Here is a 16289-nt window from a genome sequence, read left to right as displayed (position 1 = left end):
ATCGAAAACTATAACATTGCGACGTCACCGATGTCGAGATATATCTATATATATTGAAATCAGTGAAATTCAATCGCCTGTAACATGAAAAAATTATCATTTTTAACGAAAAACAAAAAACACGTCCCCGTTATTTTGGCTTTCACTGCATTACGCACCCCTAAAAATGGAAAAAAAAATTTCATTCAAATACTCGATTGCGTGTATGTGCATTGTGCATAAGTCCAGGCCTTATTCCTTTTATCCGTGTTTCATGTTACGTAATTCTTTTTTCATTTTTTCCGACTTGCGTGTCATTATCTGAATTTTTTATTCCCAGTGTCTCATAAACATGAGTTTAAATAACTACGATCACAATCATACGTTCTTGTTTGATTACCAAAGAACGGTATTATTTATACCTGAAAGCTTGATCTATGTTGTTCTCTATACTTTTCACACCTCAAAGCATGTATTCGGGTTGAGTTTTCCTAGGCGTAGGTACCCGATTCGAATACGCTTCGAGTCGAAGATTTTGGTGAAAAAAAAGGAAAAAAAAAAGAACCGTGTCGCGTAACACGAACAGCTTTTTTTCGTTCTGCAACAACAGAGATCCTTTCAACAGAAAAATCCTGGGCCTTTGCTTACCTGCCGAGGTTGGGATCAATATAGGGGATGACATAGCGAGAGCTCATCTTTAAGCGCCACCCCTAAAAGCGCGGACCAATCGAATCCCTCGCCACCCCAAACAGCCGGCCAATCCCGACTGCGCATTGATTTTTTGCGCCCTTTTTTTCCGAAAGCGAATTTCACGAGGATATAAAATAATGGAGTGGTTTGCCACGATGGCGCGACTGGTGCAGCAACCGCTTCCTCTTCGAGTCCAGACCAAGCTCCGTTTCCAAATTCGCGGGCTTTTACCCCGTTTTACATGCGCACCTTTTGCCCGATTCTTTTGTTGACTGGCGTTATTCTGTCACGTGTGGAATTATGTCGCGTTTTTCTACTTCATGCCTGAAATCAATCCGTCGTACACGTGCGACAACGTGCGACGTATCCACATAAATATGGATGCTCGCAATCAGTGATCAGTGATTGGACTCATGAGCTCGTAACCTTGCGTTTTGTGCGAAGCGGATTCGAGCAAAATACTCCCTTTCACTACGATGACGTGCACTCGAGCTATTGTATTCCACGATACGTAATTCTCTTACATAACCCAGCGTTGATCACGCCGCTTTGTTATTTTTTCTTAAAAATTGCATTCATCGATTGACCATAAGAGGATCTGTATCTAGAGTTATTAAATTATGCCATTTCGTTTGAAGCTAAACGTGGTCTATACTGAAAACGTTCTCAATTTTTTATCCAATAGCTATTTAAACTAATTCTTGATAATAATCGAACGTTTATACGATTTTGAAAAAATATTTCTTCGACGGCGTCGGTCTCAGAATTCTGAGTTACGTGGCATATTCTAATTGACCAATTTATTTGGTCCCATTTAAATGATCGAATGTCCTTGAGTGCGTACGTACGTCACGCGTCTCCGACTAATAAAACTGCAATGAAGTGCAACTGCATACTTCTTGATTGTCAATTCATCGCTATGAAGATATGCTTCTAGATTTTTTACATCTCGCTATTCTACTATTCACCTGAGCATTATGTCCGAGTTGATTTGAAAAAATTTCCCCCGAAATTTACGGGCGTCATCCATCGTAACCAAGCAACTGTTCGTGTAATAACGATTTGATTTCGACACAAGACGCGCTACGTTACACTAAATTAATCATTACGTGCGATTGATTAGCTGTGAATATCATTTATTCATGTTTGTACAATAATGAATGTACAAATTTATACACTAGTCGCAGGCGTTGCTGTAGCGTGACCGATTCATCAGGTCGATAAGAAGGAACATTAACCGTATTGAAAAATGAGTAAAAAAGAAACTGATGACGAAGGAAAAAATATTGATGATGCTAAGTTGAACGACTAAGGCGTGACTCGTGTTTTGTTACTACTTGAACGAAATAGAGTTGTTTCAAGATTTTATTTTGTGTCATTGTTAGAAGATTATGAGAAAGTTCTAGTTCTAGTTCTAGTACCAGAGCATATCTTACAAAGATATGGGTGTAACATAGGAACAGTGAAATTAATTTGCATACAACTTTTAGAATTTTCGACACGAACGGACATGAAAAAATCTGACCAAATCACTTCCAAGTCTCCTACTTTATGCACGTATGAAAAGCAGACAATTTTTCCTTCAAACTTCCCTATTGCATCTGCGGTAAGTTCGAGCCTGGGCTCATCGAGTAACCGTATTCTCTGACGATGAATTCTTGCGGCATCCGCGTCGGTCAGTAGGAAAGAAATCTTCTTTACCGATCGGATCGAGCGGCGTTATTCGGCCGTTAAATGAACAATGATAGGTATTCAGATATTTCTGTCAAACAAGGTGATGAACTTTGTATTAAATAACATGCACTGAGAGAAATTTCTATTTCCGGTTACCGCTCAGTCTTTAACTATTTTCGTATAATTTTTTAGCGGGAGTATGTCAATTATATTTCGTCAAAAACGTTCCCTACTGAAAATATTCATGTGGTAAAACATAAAATGTTTTTAAAAAAATTCAGCACGCAATTTATTACATGATTCAACTTGTAAATTCGACGAAATATAGAAGAAATCACATAATAAATTTTAAAAACCACGAATTATCAGTTATACTAGATAAGAAATCATATGGTTCACTACATAGTTGACCACTTATATAGTATAACTGATTCGTGCTTTTGTAATTTTAAATTATGTCATTTCTTACATACTTTAACGAATTTGCACATGAACATTTTCAGTAGAGTTTCTATACGGAAGTTGAACAATTATCCTGTGACTCGTGTCATGGATTATTATTATGACCGCATTATGCACACCGCAGGTGGTCGGTCGAATTTCGATAAGCAATCAAACTAGTCTTGATAATTGTAAGATGAACCGATCAGTTGAACGTCGTGTATTCCAGTGGTAATAAATCGAACGTGCGCGTAATTGACTGAGAATATTGCATCTGCATAGATAAAGATCTCTTTTATCTCTAATGCACGCGTGACACAAATCGATACGTGAAGCGTGTTACGACGCAAAGATGCAGCGAAAAAGGTATACAATCAGCGATACACAGCAGCTCGAAGTGATATCGTTGCAATCACTTGATAGAGCAGATCAGTTTGTACTCCCGTTATTCTGACTGTTTCTTCAAATTCAAAGAGCATATCTGTTCGTACTTCGGTTATTCGGACCGTTTCTTCGTAACCTTTTTGCAGATAGTCGGCGCTTGTAATACGATAGTTCTCAATCCTGTTCGATTCTATAAAAAGTATTTATTTCCGAGCAATTTAGGGTATACCTGGGTCTCCCTCTCTTTCTCTTGCGAGCCTCCCCTTTAATCAAGTGTATATGTAGCGATATTTCCAAAATAGATTAGGTTCCTAAATGAATGGAGAATTGTTGGACCAGAAAGAAATAGGATCTAGGTTTCATAAATCGCAGGCTGATAAATAATAAATATCAAATCTCATTCAATACAAAAGGAAATTGAGGATTTAATTATACGATCTTTTAATTTATTAGAGCCCCGGATTCTGTAATATTAAATATCCCACAATTCTGTAATTTTACCTGTGTTTCTTTGATCAAATAAACGGAGATTACATAGAAACTCCAAAGGTTGTTACCTCTAACCCAGTTCTATCATTGCAAGTATTTCTAACATCACATGTTGATGAATGAGAAATTTGAATTAGGCCCGAGGAAATGATTCCAAACGCCCTGAGATTCTTCTCTGCTCTCCGGTTAAAATATCTACTGCTTTTCGCAACTGGCACCCAACCGTGAAAGAAGAACATGATCTGGCCGAAGCGTTTCAGGTTTTTATAAATATTCTGATCTTCTGCGACTTCTGCATGCGAAAATAAAGTTCGAAATAAGTGTGTCCGCTTACAGGTCCTGAAATACTGATACGAGAGACAAAATCGCACCATGTGCTAATGAAAAAATTGAGAGAATCTAAACGTCGCGCGGATGTGACGTTTAGCAAGGGAGGCTTCGAAAGAGAACGAATTACGATGCGGGAAAAGAGTCTGCGAAGCGATCCGTGTGATTGGCTTCGGTTTTATTGTAACTACCGCATTCGAGGTTCGCGATTGCTGCGCCTTCGCCGGACTCAAGATTGACCATGAGGACGGTCCTGAGACCGTAAATTTCAGCGAATAGGTCATACTTTCCGAGGGTTTCGTTTAACCGGTGATATACCGATGATACGGATACCGCTACCCGATTGTGACGGAATACGTACGACCTGTTCGAGACCAATCGAAGGGTCCAGAGTCATAGACTGTGCGGTCGGAATAGATGAAGGAAGAAATACACAGAGAGAAGCTTCTGCTGTATAGAATATACCGGGGCAATCTCTTGAAACTTGAAAATCAACCGCGCATGCGCCAAATAATTAAATCTCATTGGTCGGCGAAATCTTCCCGCAGCGATATTCTTGACTGCGATGCAGGCGGGCCAACGTAAGCAAAATATGTACGTTTGAATTTTCAAAGAGCACGAGCATTAAATTCCGATCGTTGATTGAAGAATCAACTTTCCGACCCAGCAACAAATGCTTCCCAAACCTTTCCGAGTCACTGTCTCAATTATATCGCGTGACTAATGCCAAAAGGGCGTACTACAGCAGTTAGATAGGGATCCATGCCAAAAGGGCGTATAAAAAAATTTTTTTTTGCCATTCGACTTAAAATCACTCGAAACGTAAAGATCTGCAAAAAAAAATTTTTCGATGTACTAACGCCAAAAGGGCGTATCTCAAGATATACGCCCTTTTGGCTTTAGGAAATTGCCGGCCTAAAGCCAAAAGGGCGTATAAAAAAAATCAAGATTGTTCAAAATTTTGAATAAAAATTGCATATTATTGAGTAAGGAATAAATTAGAAATTATTATCAAAAAAATAATACGCCCTTTTGGCTTTATAACTTGAGATATACGCCCTTTTGGCTTTGAAAATTTTTTTTTCATTTTTAGGCTTAGAATATATTGAGAAAACGATTGGCACAAAAAAAAAAATTATACGCCCTTTTGGTTTTGAAAAGCCAAAAGGGCGTACAATTTTTATACGCCCTTTTGGCATTAGTCACGCGATATGAGGAGTCTAACCTCGAAAATTCGTCTCAACTACATCGCCGCCAGAAACAGTTTGACAACTGAAACTCGGGATGGCTAGTCTGCGCGAACAGCCGATAAAACTCGCGCATGCGCAGTTGATTTTCTAAATCCAGAAATTGTGCCAGGTACACTGACAACTCGAATGGCCTGGCATGTTGAACTGAAATTTGTCACATAAGATATGAAACATGCTTCAATCACACCTTCATAATAACTACAGATTCAAGTGACACGATAACTTTTTGAGTTTAATTAAATTAAATTAATTCTTCTGAGTGAACTGAATTTTTTTATTTCTAATTAATGTCTTAATTCGGATAAATTTCTTTATTCCAACTTAATTCACTTCAATTCGAGAATTTGATTTCATTTTTTTTCTCGATATGTTGCAATAATTTAAGTGAGTTTAAAAAACTTTCCCAATCATTCTTTCGTATTCCCCGTCAATTTAATTTAATTTTTTAATTTTAATTTAATTTTGCTTTCAGCACAAAGAAATAATTCTAGCACGAATCCAAATTAATTCAAATCGATTTCACTTAAGTTTCCACAATTAATTTATTTCTCAGTAAATTCTCGTTATTTAAGCTAATTTTAAATAGTTCATTTAATTTTCGTTAACTCAGGTGAATTATATACAATCTACAATCTTACTGACACATCGATTCAGATAATTATTTCCTCCTTGATATTTATACCCAATTTACTCCGACAACGCTGCCGTAACGTTCCCTTTTTGAACCTAGGTTACATTAACTAATAACATACATAGTAAGAATTCATGATAATAATCATTCTCGTAATAATTATTATTGGTTACGAGTATCGATTTTTAACTAATTTTAGTTTTGATAAGATCAATATGTTCCATCGGAAACTCGATTGGAACGCGTGTACATATTTCTGCATGACTGGATTTATAAAAACGCGAACTCCGATAGTCGGTTCGACGATGCGTAAGTTGAGTAAATATACAGGTGCTCCAAACCTCGAATCAGGTATAATTGTCAGCCCTATCTCTGTACTCTTGCTTTCATGCCGAAGCAGATAAGAATATAAATAGCTTTAACCAGCTGCATTTTCACCGGGAATGGAACGTCGATTTCAAGAAGTAATTCCAAAAAAATAAAAAAAATAAAAAATCTTGATCCCGACTAGACGTTTCGTCGAGGAAGAGGCCCCGGGGGGATTCGAACCCCCGATCTCCTGTTTACTAGACAGGCGCTTTAACCAACTAAGCCACGGCGCCGTTGATGATGACTCACAAAGTTTTATAGATGTCTCAAAGTTTGATTTACTCGAACAGCAATGAGCACCCATATTTTAACGAAAGTAAAATAATTCTACTGCACGGCAGTTCGTTATCGGATGCGGGTGAAAAATCAGAATGATCAGAATTTCGAACATAAATATATCGAAAACTCACAATCACGAAAGAACAAAGTGGTTAATCTTTATTAAGCCAGAAATAATGAAAATAGAATATAAAAGTATCGAAATTTGAAGTTATAGAATTTAGATTACACAACTGGTGAAAATTCCGAAAGGCCATTAGCAGAATGACGCAAATGCGATTGCTCACGAACGCAAAAAAATAACATTCAAATTTACATTCTTTCAACAAAATTCTCTCGTAGATTAATGATTTTCACATCCGCATCTCATTTATTAGACGGCATTGCTGGTCTTACGGGCTTCTCGTCGGAAGCAAGGATTCAAAAAGGGTAAACATAACATCTACACATTAGAGTCTCCTTATACATCGTGCATGCAGAGAAGAAACTTCTTACTCACGCAAATAAATAACCTTCGTATGGATCGTAACGTAGAATTTTCGTCTATTCGAATTCACAAATGCGAAGAATGAAGAATCAGAACGGTTAAAACTCCGAGTAGTAATCCCATAAAAGGCTCGTAATATAGAATTGCAGTATATCAGAACCGTCAGAATGAAGAATCGCAATATATGAGAAGAGTCGATAACTCATATGATATTAGAAGCCAAGAAATATAAGTTTATGATATTAAAAGTCGTATTCAAACTTTTAATGACATAAAAATATCGAAGAATTTCTTTGATTCTGTATATAAAACATTTTACAAGTCAAAATAGATTATTTGGATGGACTCGGAATGTGAAATTCTGTCGATAAAAGCCATCTATACTGTTATTTTCGGAATCCTGATCTTTCCGAATTGTACGATTCTGAATAATGACCCTTCTACATTCTGGATATCTGTTTTCCGCCGTTTCTAGACGATCAAGTTCTAACTTTTATTTCTATAATATTTGGACATTTGATAATATGAGATTTTCTACAAATTCATTCTCAGGAATATTGACTCTATACGTTATTAAATTCTGCTTCTGAATTCTCGGATTAACATTTTCTGAAGTAAGTGGGTTCGGATAATACATCCCTCTGCTAAATACATTTTAGGTAAACTGCAGCTTTTCATTGGGCCAGCCGGTACTTAAAATTTCTGATAGAATCTGTTCTCTCAAATTTGTTATTCGAGTTTATTAAAAATGATGAATGTGAGAAAAAACATTAAAATTTCAAACATTGGATTGGAGGCGCCGGGTATCGATCCCGGTACCTCTCGCATGCTAAGCGAGCGCTCTACCATCTGAGCTACGCCCCCGATAACAGGTAAGCTGACAATTGAGAAAATCCGGTCAATCATTCATCCGCAGTGATTCTTTGCATTGTGCCGTTGGGTCTTTGATTACGGTTGTTATCAATTTGCCTTAGAAATAAAGAGGAAAAATAATCCTATATTGTAAATGATGTTGGAAAACGACGGATTCAATTTTTCGTACCTGCTCCGTCTGTTTCTATTAGTGAAAATTATACCGACTTGTTAGGGTGTTTATCCTCGATTTACGGATCAAGAAAAAACAACATACGTTCTTGTGACAATATTACAAATTTTACTGTGTAACAGAAATTTTAAACTAGGTATTTACAAGCCGGAACGTTTAGAATTTTCGACAGTAAGCATTGCTTCGTTTCAATTTCTCACGAAAATTCTCTCTCGTTTTAGGATCTATCTTGAAACGAAACTTCGCTAAGAAAGCATGCAAAACTAAATACCAAAACTAAACCATACGAAATACCTGTCTCTGAACACAATTGTTTTTTTTTTCCATTTACTGCAGATTTAATAATAATTTTGAACCTGATTTTCGAATTTTTTTTCTCAACTTTCAAAACAAGTTTCACTATTAGCAACACATCTTCCCCAAGGAATATTTCAAGTAATAAATATGGGTATAAGTTAGAAGTACATATTTCACGCAGCGATGCGTAATGTAATCTAATACTCTGCACTGACAATGAGAAAAGAGTCTTGTTTATAGTGAACAGGATTTATTTACTGTTAACAAATCGTATATTTTAATGTGGTGAAATAATTATTTAGCTATAGATACGAAATCGGGGATTTGTATTATATACTTCTTTGTGTGAAATGAAGATTAGTTAATAGTTAATAAGTCGTCTGTTTCTTCAGAAACCGTATCCTGTTATATAAAACAATCGAACACAATGTTCAACTACTTAAATATCGGTAACGAATGAAGATTTGTTAACAGTTAATCAATCGTCCACTTTATTGAAAGTCGTATTTAGTGACGTCAAAGTACATACTCGTTGCCTCGTTACCGTACTACGGATGAAGCCGCTGTCACTTTTTCCAAACCGAGTCACTCTTGAACGGTCGAAAAGCTCACGACGTTCTTGGCGCACGAAGATCACGTAGCGTGCGTTTGAATGGAATCGGTGATACGAACGTCCGAATTTCCCCGTGCGAGTAGGAAATAAATCTTACATCGCACGCACCTAACTTCAAACGTAACTTTGCGTATCCGGATCAGGAGTTTATGAACAAAAACACACCGCACTGACATTTAAACGCTGGAAGAAGCTCGGATAAGTCCGAAGATTGTTATATCAGTTCCGTAACGTTATTGTCGCACTGTCGGACTGGCTTTTATTATATATCACCCGCTCGGCCTGCGAATTGCGTGCAAAATGTAAAGAACGTGCTCGGAACGTGCGATTGGTGAGCTTACGAGCTTCGAATCCTCAAACAAGATTTTTTGACTGTTATAAATTTTCATGTGGGATAACACGGTGTGAAATTTCTTACAACTAGTGCTAATTTTTTAGCAAGAGAAAAACAAAATTTTAATCAATTCTCGCTTTATCTGCCACAATTTTAGAATGAGAAGTTAATATTCTATTTGCTGCAATTACTACAAAATTTCGATCGCAGTTGAAACAGCACACATATTTATTTCACGTTAATAAGTTTTGTAACAGTTAAGAAATGGGTCCTGAAAATAGTCAACGAAATATATTTATTCATTATATCATAACTCTTAGCCTCAACATACTTTAATTTCATTGTTTACAATTTATTATTTAAAAACTTAATCCGCACCTCATGCCACCCGTTACGATTTATTTAATCATTTGCTGATACGTTGCTTTTCATAATCGAAGTACAATATTCGCTAATTTTAATCGACCTGCACCCAATTAACATAAACTTTACAATGCTTATCGGAAAGGCATCTCATCAAAGTCTCGCAAGTCGTTCCACAGAAGTTTGAAATCTCTTCCGATGATGATTTTTTCAGAAACTATTGCGAGATACTCGTCGGTAATTCTTTGTAAGAATAACGTGTCCTTTTGAAAATTGCGTTGTATGTAAAGAAAAATTCGTCTTCCCAAGTAATAATAATACAAGTAGAGGATTGCGGCAAAGAATAAAACCGTTCTCATTCCACGTTCGTCCCAACGAAGCATAGACTAACTGTACAACAATTTCATACCGAAGGTAACACTATGAGCTAAGAAAAATAAGTACATCTCTAGAAAGGAGTCTAGTAACAAGAGGCATGCACAAGTCCACCGACCGTGACAATCGCCACGTTCACGGTCACCGTTTTTCATCGGCCATGAGTTGTACACGCTTGCCGTAATAATCCGTGTTCGCGTGATAGATGAAAGAAAAAATATTTAGCAAACGAAGTAAAGTAAATTGAGAGGAAAAAATTATTCGACAAAAAAAAAAATAATACGAAAGTACAAAGAAGAGAAGGATAAAAAAACAACAGACACAAAGGAAGCAAAAATTGACTGACTTTCAACGACACGATTTCGTGGCTCTACTTCCGAATCAAAAACATTTGAAATCTTTCCGGATGCATTAAATTTCGGCATTTTGGTGTTATTACGATTCTTTCTTATCCGTCTTGATAATTAAAGAGAGAAAAGTATACAAATGTTGACTGCTTTGTTTCATTAACAATCTCGAGATTCGATTAGCGACAGTGTACCTAGACATCAAATAATTGCTGACATCTTTTCTTTAAGGAAATATGTTTGCGTATTTAGCAGGATACATGACGAGCTATTTATTGTATGACTTCTTTTACAACCGATTGTTGTGTATTGAAAATGGGAAAATCGATAAATTTTCGCAGTTTAAAAGTAGCAGGTAGATCCGAACGAATGCTTGGATATTAATCGTTGATACTACGTCCCAACTTTGGTAGCGAGAAAACATTGGCAATCATCTTTTTTGGCATTTTTCCTGATTTCACGGTGAAGATTGACGATAAGTATTTCATTAAAACGTAATTACGGTACTTGTCAGCTTTTTTTACATCTCAGATGTTTTTCATTCGGATTTCACTACTCTTTGCAAGTATCCGACATCAATAATACTGTATCGTCTGTATCGTATTACCAATCATTTACGATAAATGCAATCTACCGGTTAAAAAACGTAAAGCGTCTTACGACGCGTTCTGATTTACTTCAAAATCAATAGGAGGCAAGATTTCAATGACATTAACTCCTCTTTCAAATTTCAACTCAACTCGTGCAACCGTTCCTCACTTATTGAGGTCTCAAACCAAGTGGCGAAGAAGAAGAAGAAGAAGAAGAAGAAGAAGAAGAAGAAGAAGAAGAAGAAGAAGTAGAAGTTTTATTCAAATATTCTCAAACTGTAATATAGAATTACAATGATGAGTATCCTTTTTTTATTCAAGCCGGGGAGTCTGTGATTAGACGTAATTCGTGTGATTGTAATATCAATTTTATTTGAACTTCCGATTCTGCCGGAAATAAATCGATTCTCAATTTTCCACCGACGAACGTATACTTTTTCCTCCTTATTACGTTTTCTCAACAAACGGTCATGTTTTCCCAGTTTATAAATTTGTTTATTGAAAAATTTATAAATCGTTTGTCTTTCGGAAATGTTTTTTAAAAATTTTTTTTTTTTAATTTTTAACTTCTCTTCGAAAACTTTTTCATCCAGCCGTCATCCTCCAACAGTTTCCGGTTTTCCACTGGACCGTTTTTGAGATCACGGCGGAAGTATGTCGGCCAGACCAACAGACTCTTCCCTTACAATTGTGATGAAAAGTATCGCTGAAAACTATTTCTCGGGCTTTTTTACACTGGAAATGTATTATTTTCGTTTACGTTCCTGTACTTATTTCACTCGCGCCTCCGCGAATCGTCCGATTTTACCACTAGACGTCAATACTGCGTATACAATTGTGAGTGTAATATGCATGAAACTTGAATCAATCGAGAAAATCAGTTGATTAACAATCGCTTTTGCTTGGACTATTACGTTGACAAAAGTATAAGCTTAGGTGTAATTGAATGACAAAGTGTCGAGCAATCCTTGACTCTATAAAACCTCGACAGTGGCAATGTACGTTAACCTTTCCTGCAGCCCTCGATGGCCGATAAATTCTGCAAACTATGCCATTACGAATGGTAAGGCCGTCATGCAAGAACGAAGAATATAAGAACGAATCCTACAGACTAACCCAACCTAATATCCAGTGGCCGCGTCATGTTTTAATCATGACCCGCTTTCGAGGAATCTGTTACCGATAGAATTTACCACTTTCAAAGATTTGCAAACGATTATTAGTGGCCAGTTGCACGTGGTTAACACACCTTTAAGTACGTACGGACGAAACGTGAACTTCCGAATCGTAATTTCCGAATGTGATCAGATATTTGCGAAATTGTCAGAAGCGCCGGAAGCTCGAGTCAGTTACGAGGAAGGGCCTTGACTGTAAAGTAAAAGTTTGTTCGCCACATGTACGGAGATTATAGGTGAAACTGAGACGGCGGTATAATTATTATTGAATTTCCTTCTAGGATCGTAGTGTCGACATGATGAAGAATGGTTTTTGTACCTTAGGTAGTGCCTTTAGTCACTGACGTCAGCAAATTGAATGAACTGAAATTGATTTAACCGAGTTAGAATTAAAGTGATGTTCAGAGAATTTATTAATTAAAAAAAAAAATTAAATAAAATAAGTAAAGACCGATATGAATGATGGCTTTTATTTAATGATCAACGATCAATGATAGCCTCTACATGGAAATCAACAAATGGCCATCGTTTGTCTTGAAGTTTTCATTAAATCCTTGGTCTAATCTCGTTGTTTGGAAAATTTTAATTTTCAGCAAAGAATTCTCTGCCCCGATCTCCTCGTTTTTACAAAAATTTACGTTATCAAGGAGCGAATAGTCTGCTGACTGATAAACTCAGCAGAAAATGAAGGTGTAACATGCCTGGTGATTAGTGGTTCACGATAATTAACGAGTGAACAGCATTTCTTATTAATATTGTAACGCGCGCCGCTAAATTCCGTATAATGCTAATTACCCATCGCAATGTTGCACGCTTACGACCGTTAGCTATAAATTTGAACCTGTAAGAAAATGAAAGTAAGCTTAATGATCATCCTCGTATGAAAGTGTATTTGTAATGCCATTAAATTATTTTGTATATTTGTACGTACAGTAACGTCAAAAGTTTCGAAACAACTTTTCAAATCAAGAATCGGGATAAAAAGCTGTAGATATCTTGGCAATAAAAAAAAAAAAAAAAAATTCAATGAACGATCTAGGTCGCAATTGGAAGTGAAATAAGCTAGATTTTTTTATGAGGTTTTCGGTGCTTACTGGATGGTGTTGAATATAGTTGCTGTTTTTTTGTTTTTTTTTTTTGTTTTTTCGCGATTTTTGTACTTTTGTAAAGTGGAAAATGAAAAATCTCCCTGCCGAGAAAAAACAACCATGTTCAATATCACACAGTGAGCGCAGAGAAAGTCGTAAAGAATTTAAAAACAATCATACCAAACCCTTTTTCACGCTTATGTATTAGACTCGAATCAATCGTTTACGCCTTTTTTTTTGGCAGAGAATTTAAATTTTTGTCCTGATCGAAAATTCGAAATGTGATCCTGAATTTCCGGACGGTATTGTATTATATCTGACAAACATATTATCGAAATCCACAAAATCAATGTGAGTAAAGTATCTATTTTGTTAGCCCCGTTAATTTAATTACGATTTTACGGGTAAATAGTAGATTATGTTACGAAAATTGATTGGCTCCCTGTTACGTTAGAATTATAGCACATATTTTTAAAAAAATCGTGCTATTCTTCTTCTAATTTCTGGTGCTTTTCTTGTGAGTTCAAAAAAGTAAGAATAACGGTTTGTCGTGTGAAAAAACAAAATCAGGATTCTGGAAAAAATATCAAATCTAATGTTGAATGATAAAAAACCGTGGAAAATTCACTTCAAAATACAAAAAGTCGTTTTTCATTGTATCAGGCCTATTTTACCCCAATTTGATACTGCCATTTTTAACGTCAATATCTTCTTGGTTTTCATTCCAAAAAAAAAAATATATATACATACACGAGCTTCGTCCCTGATAGCAAAACTGTATTTAAAGTAATTAAAACAGATTAAATTTAAATCGTTTCCAATTATTATGATTTGCCCCAATCGGACGCGAAGTTCATACCCTATAATAGCAGTTGAATCAGATTGGATCGGTTTCTACGTGAACAGTGGTCAAAAGTATATGGCACATTCATAGTCAACTTTTATAATTATTTTTAATTGTGTCACTGCCGAACTTGGACAAAAGTGACATTTTATTGAAGCAACGCACCATTCTTCGCAAATATAGGTATACGTCAAAATAAATTCTAATCGGACAGAATTGGATTCTGATAATTTATATGTGGCAATTTAATCATTAGAATCAGAAGTTCTTTATTGGTTACCAATTGGATTAAATACGTTTAATCTGAAACTGATTTATTATCAGAATTAATTAAATTCACAATATTCGCGTTCCAATTACTTTCAATGTCGAGTAAATTTCGTAAAGTACTCGAATGGGTTCTATTTAAAAAAATCCAGTGCAATGTGGATAAATTTCAATCAGTTATACCGATTGACTGATAAGGAGTATAAAATTAAATTCAATGATACTTATTGTAAGAACTATTTCTGTCATTATTAATTTTGACTCAGCTGAAATCGACAAAACATTAACCGAACAAAATCTTACCTAGAATATGATAGCAAGTGGGAAAAGATAACGGAAACATTGGAAGTTATGAGTAGCAATCAAAGTAAGTTTTACTACCTCAAACGGCGTAGTTCTAATGAGCTCACTCCAAAGTTTGTTAAGATAAAATGCACATTAATGCTAAAACAATATTTCCGAGCGATAACGGAAAAATTAAATGGCAGAACCTCTGACAAAATTATTATGCAAGCGATGTGAATTTTATGTTAATAGAGTTGAAATTGACTGCATTAGAACTACGCCGTTTGACGTAATGAAACTTGACTGCTGCTTTTAGCTTCCAAAGTTTCTGTCATCTTTTCCCATTCGCTATTACTTTCTACGCAGGTACGACTTCGTTCGTTTAATATTTTTCTCGATATCACGGGAGGTAAAAATCAATAATAATATCAAGAGATCTCAGTAATTAAAACTCTGATATACGTCTATTATAATTGAAAAAAAAAAACATTTTATGTATTACTCACGACATGTTCTTTACAAGTGGCTTTTAATTAACGTAATTTTAAATTCTGAGCATGGCCTTTTCAAATATTTGTAACAGACCCATCTACCAATGACCCGATACAATTTTTCAAGAAGATAGCTTCAACAATATATTCATTCAAATTCGAAGTCGAAATTCACCGCCTTCGTGATTTTGTGCCACATATCGATGAGCCATTCTAGCCTCTACGCGAGATATGAGAAATAATTAGATTCGTAAAAATCAACTTACAATGCAGAGAAGGGAAGAGAAATATTAATTGCATTGTAAAAGTAATGTCGGAAATAAACACGGCTAATCGTAGTTGACTTATGCATTGATCTTTGTAATCGATTTTCGAAACGCATTACGAGCAGACCTCATGACTTTAGTCAGTTTATGATTAAAAGTTCATTAGCTGACAATTAACTTATTATTGTAAATTCTCGATGGCACCTTGTCGTAAATAAATTACCTTACGTTCTGAAAATCGAAAATTCTGGAAGGTAATTTTTTTTTAAACTGCACTTTTTGTACTTCAAAACGAACTTTCTAGTTTTCTCGACGTTCAGCATCAAAATCGACGATTTCCTTAGAACGCCGAGAGTGTTTTTACACAAGAATCACTATCGCTGATAGTTTTCTTCATGTACTAGAGGAGGATTAAAAATTATAAAATGAATGGAGGGGTCAATAAAATTTGAAAGAATCTGGAGTCGTTCGTTGTAATATTCACACATTGTCAAAATTGCAAAAGAGACGGTCACATATTGCTAAACTTTTTACATTATTTGAGAAGGCGTGACACAACATTCAATTTATGGATGGTTTTCTAAGCGGTATCAGTTCTCTTTTCGTTTTTCATTAAAATTGCCATATCAAGGTCTGACGCGCCTGCTGCCTCGGCCAAAAGCCAAGAGAGAACCAAATGGCTGCCAAATTATTTGCTATGTGTAAAAAGACAATTTTTTCTTCTGAACTTGGCGGTATTGCTTCCGTCACATTCACGGAAATCTCACTCCTAGGTCAGTGTAACGAATATACGGAGTTTTGAGCACGATTATTCGCATGCTGCTTAATTATGCAGCTTTTTCACCGCATTCTTCTCCTCATTTTAATCCGTGGGATGATCAATTTTCCCATTATTAGTAAGATTTTCAT

The 16289-nt window shown here is 35.8% G+C and overlaps 1 protein-coding gene and 2 non-coding genes across 3 annotated transcripts in view; all 3 read right to left on the bottom strand.

Moving 5' to 3' along the window:
* The window catches only part of LOC124299329 (LIM/homeobox protein Lhx4), a 133307-nt gene that overhangs the window by 115313 nt on the left and 1705 nt on the right, over positions 1-16289 (bottom strand). The window lies entirely within an intron of this gene.
* On the bottom strand, positions 6394-6467 carry Trnat-agu (transfer RNA threonine (anticodon AGU)). Its single transcript has one exon. It is a non-coding gene; the product is annotated as a tRNA-Thr (tRNA).
* Positions 7792-7864, bottom strand: Trnaa-agc (transfer RNA alanine (anticodon AGC)). Its single transcript has one exon. It is a non-coding gene; the product is annotated as a tRNA-Ala (tRNA).

This window comes from Neodiprion virginianus, chromosome 2 (assembly GCF_021901495.1).
Source record: "Neodiprion virginianus isolate iyNeoVirg1 chromosome 2, iyNeoVirg1.1, whole genome shotgun sequence".
NCBI lineage: Eukaryota > Metazoa > Arthropoda > Insecta > Hymenoptera > Diprionidae > Neodiprion > Neodiprion virginianus.
Note: the sequence above shows the minus strand (reverse complement) of the source record. Positions and strands in the feature narration are given on the sequence as shown.